This window comes from Haemaphysalis longicornis, unplaced genomic scaffold, assembly GCF_048455015.1.
Source record: "Haemaphysalis longicornis isolate Haplotype H1 unplaced genomic scaffold, Haemaphysalis longicornis Haplotype H1 scaffold_10, whole genome shotgun sequence".
In the NCBI taxonomy this organism is placed as follows: domain Eukaryota; kingdom Metazoa; phylum Arthropoda; class Arachnida; order Ixodida; family Ixodidae; genus Haemaphysalis; species Haemaphysalis longicornis.
In genome coordinates, this window is record NW_027526204.1 from 28,710,579 (window position 1) to 28,714,941 (window position 4,363).

The following is a 4,363-nucleotide window of genomic DNA, read 5'->3' on the forward strand; positions in this document are numbered from 1 at the left end:
ACCTCCTGTACAAATTATTCGAGTACGGATTCTTCGAGTACCGAGTACGAACTCTTCTGCAGCTGAACTGAACCCTTCCTTTTCACCATAACCGACACCGTCTAACAATGCCTGCTGATTCTGATCGCCATATTTGAGTTTACAAAAGCTGACTGCTAAGAGAGCGCATGTGATACTAAATTTCTGGGCCCAATGTCTCTTCAGTCGACATTCCAAAAGATTCATTTCTAGTTCACGCCTGGGTTACGGGTGATAGGATGATTACGTCGCACATCTAAATATAAGCGACCTATGAAACGCATGAAAATCCGCAGGAATGGAGAGAACTACCTACTAATGCGGAGCATTACTCTGCTGGTTTTCTAGAGTGTTAAATCTTTACAGCCAAATATGACTGTCTGTAGCGAGAGACGTTGAATTATTTATTGTTTTCAATTAGGTTGTTTGTTTTCGCCGATTATGTAAATTGATACCATTACAGAAATAAAGTGCTTTTAATTCGCTAATTATGTTGTTTTTATCTTAAATATGCAAGCGGTACTGCAGAGTTGGTTCGTTTACGCTATTTTTATGTACATTTCCAGTGTTATTTAGGGTTTTGTTTTGTTTACTTTGCGGTTTTGACGGGAGATGTACAGGATGCATAGTTTTGACCTTGTCATATCATTTTCCTAAAAATTTCATTTTTGTATTTTTGTGTTTTTTGGTTTTCGCATATAACTGTGTCCTTGTGTGTGTATATACATATCATGAAGGAAAGTATACTCAGGAGAGTCCCCTAGCATCCCAATGCATTGCAAAAAGTGTGGATGAGGTGACGTCATTTTTCTTAAACCCATAGAGAGTGTTGCCTAGTTTCTAATGGCTGCGGTGGCTAACCCTGGCAAAATGCCACGGACCATTTTTACGGCGCCTTGACGGTGGCTTCCTCGCTACGTTGGCAACACAGCACGGCACCCGCTGGGGCGTCGTTGTCGTCTGCAATCTATGCACTACAGCTGATTTCGCAGCGTTTCTTCTACTGCCGTTTCTTCTACTGCCTTTGTGGTGTAATGTTTCTTCGAAGACAACACCCGATGCTTATTAATAGGCGTGGTGGGTAAGCGTAGTTGCCGTTATCTTGCGGCGATATCTCGTGGATTCTAGCAGTGGTTTTCCATCCTTATCGGTCGGCCGGTGAAAAGGTGCGCGTTGGCAGCTTCGGCAGCGTCGACCCACTTTCTGCGCCGATGGGCTTCAGTTGGGAATCTATTCTGAACAAACACAAAACAAAGTGAGGCAGACACGTAGTGCTTCCCTTTCACTCGACAACTAGCGCATAAGCGAATATACTTACCTTTGAACCGCGAGCATGACCGGCAACCCGGCACCCTAGAGTGAGGCACCTTGCAAACCACTGCAGCCACTTATTCACGTGAAGTGAGGTTAGAGAGTGTACATTGTTCATGTACGCAAACGTGACAGCCTGCGTAGTCCACGCACATGTAGTTTGCAACAATTGCGCGACACTCGCTGCGCGTAGGGTGCCTGGATTCCTACCGCCATCTACGAACCGACACTGCAGTAGCCACTCGTGATCCCGCGAGCCTGTTGCTATGACGACGACAAATGCTACTTTGCCAGGCTTAAGAGCTCAAAAATCGGCCTTCTATCTCACAAACGAAGCGCTTTTTTATTAAAACTTTGGGTTAGGATTAGAATCGGCAAATTGAAGGCGCAATCAACAGCTTAGAACATGACATCGCACCTAGGATTTACGAAGCTGCTTTTGCTGCAAAGCGGCAGGGCAGGGCGACGCCATGTTAGTCAAATCAAACCGGAAACAGCAGAGCATAGTGGGAACAACTGCGGGGCTCAATGGGCTCATGTCATGGTGGCCGTGGCTTCACAAACGGGACGTCAGGGCCTCGCATAACGTTTTTTTCCTCCGTGATACATATATTTGCGCAACATCTATTAAAGAGCTGTATGCCACACGTGCGGCTGGTGTGCATGTCACGTCACTCCTTTATTACTAGGGCGAAGAGGATTTAGAACCGCCTTCTTGTGTAATTCCCCGGGATCCAACCAGCCACGCCTACCCGATGGGTTTGGCCGGCATCGCCCCACCGGATCCGTTCCTACCGACACCCGTTCGCCCCGTGCAGCCATGGTCACGATGGCACGACATGTTAGAGATCTACCTCCTCAGATCTGGTGCTTCCGAGTTCACCCTAGGGCGTCGCAAGTCTCTCCTACTTCATTGTTTCGGACCCGAAGGTCAACGCACTTTCAACACCCTGTCTGTTTCGCAGGGGGCAGAGGAGACACCGTAGAAAAAAGGCACGTCAGCTATGCCATACGTGTATGCCTCCGCGGTAGCGACACTTGCCAGACACTTCGATACACCCAGCAACCTCGGCTTCGAGCGTCACCGATTTCACTTCTGGATTCAGTACCCAGGCGAGTCTGTTGAAGAGTACGGGACCACGCTTACCGAGCTCGCCGCGATGCGCTCGTTTAAATCGCCAGAGGAGTCATTACGTGACCAGTTTGTTGCCGGGATGTCCTCGCATCGCATTCGGGAACGTCTTTTGTTCGAAGCGTCTTCGCTGTCGTGTGACAAGGCGGTTGCTCTTGCAAGTCAAACCGAGCAAGCAGACGCAGAAATTAAGAATTTTCTGCGTCTGTGCAGCCAGTATCTGCGCATTCTTGCACAAAAAAGAGTCCGTATTTGTCGCCACCGCATTCACGGCCACGCGCTCGCACTTTCGGTCAACGTGATAAGGCAGTCACGCACTTACGCCCCTAGTGTCGACAGCGCCGTCCATCGAATTTGCCGCATTACGCCGACTCTTCCCATTGTTTCCGGCGTGGTTCTAGCCAGCATCGCGCTTCATGGCAACGCTGTCCAGCAAAGGAAAAAAAATGCTTCTTTTGTGACCGTATCGGGCATTTTGAAAATGTTTGAAACCAGAAACGGTCGCAAACAGCTGCCCACAAAGTTTCAGCTGATAGCCCGTCTACAGCTTCTTGTGGTTCAACAGTCTCTTGCATCTCCAATACACATTATCTTTCAAGTCGCGCAGGTCAGTTTGAAACTGTTAGTCGATTCTGGCTCATCAGTTTCAGTTATTTTAGGGGAAGGTTTTTGATCAGCATTTTAAAAGTCTGCCTCTTCTTTCCGTTCCTCGTGTAACACATCTGGATTATCCCAAACGACCAATTTTGGTTCGAGGCTGCTTCTTTTCTGAAGTTTCCTTCGAGTATCGATTTGCACCGTTGCTGTTTAATGTCGTCGAACAGGGCATTTCTCTCATAGGCTTGGATGGTATTGAGGCATTGAAGCTCCGCATTGCAGGGTCTCAACTGCAGTGCTTTTAAACCAGCGCGGTATGGCGAAGTAGCTGTAGCATGTATGTTAGAGCCGTCCACGCAGTTGCCACCGGCACTTCAGGAAAAGTTTGGCTCCCTCTTCACAAATGAGCTGGGTCTTGTGAAAGGTTTTCTTCACATGATTAAGACACTTGTGGGTGTTCATCCGGTAGCATCAAAGCTTCACCGTCTTCCTTTGATGTTACGACCACGCGTGTCTTCTGAAATGCAGCGTTAGGAAAGCTTGGACATCATTGAACGTATCAATGCGTCAGAAGGGGTGTAACCTATTGTAGTCATTGAGAAGAAAGATGGCAGTATTAGGCTGTGTGAAGACTTACACAAACGTATCAAGGCGATCGTTCTCGACAGCTTTCCGCTGCAGTACATGGATGAGTTGCTTCATGCTTTGGTGGGGACAACGCATTTGTCGAAGCTTGACGTAGCTTCTGCCTATCACCAAGTTCTGCTGGATCCTAAGAGTAGGGACTTGGCAGTTTCAATACACATGAAGGGTTATGCTGGTTCAAATTGTTTGTTTTGGGCTAGCGTCAGCGCCTGCGGTTTTCCAGAGTATAATATCTCTCATTCTAAGCAATTGTGCTGGTGTCTGCTTTTACATTGACGACGTCATTGTGTTTGGGAAATCGGCTGAGGAGCACCTAAAAAACCTTGAGACAGTTCTACAGTGTGTGAAAGACGGAGGTCCGAAGCTGAACAGTAAATGCGTGATCGAAGTTCAGCAGCTTCAATTTTTGTGCCACAAGGTGACTCTGTTCGGTATTTCGCCACTGCCAGGGAAATAACCCGCAAATGTGGAAACTCCAGTTCCAAACAATGCCGCTGAACTCCCTTCGTTTCTTGGTTTGGCGGAATACTACGCCAAGTTTGTGCCACACTTAGCCCATATCGGGGAGCCAATGAGAGCTCTACTTTGGAAAGACCAAGTGTTCATTTGGTTTTTTGAAGTGGATAAAAGTTTCCTCAAGGTAAAGTCGGTATTGTCCTC

General features: G+C 47.6%; 1 pseudogene; it reads left to right on the forward strand.

Annotated features, from left to right (window-relative positions):
- Window positions 1–2,084: 2,084 nt before the first annotated feature.
- LOC144159769 (uncharacterized) lies at window positions 2,085–3,592 on the forward strand (annotated as a pseudogene).
- The last annotated feature ends 771 nt before the right edge of the window (window positions 3,593–4,363 follow it).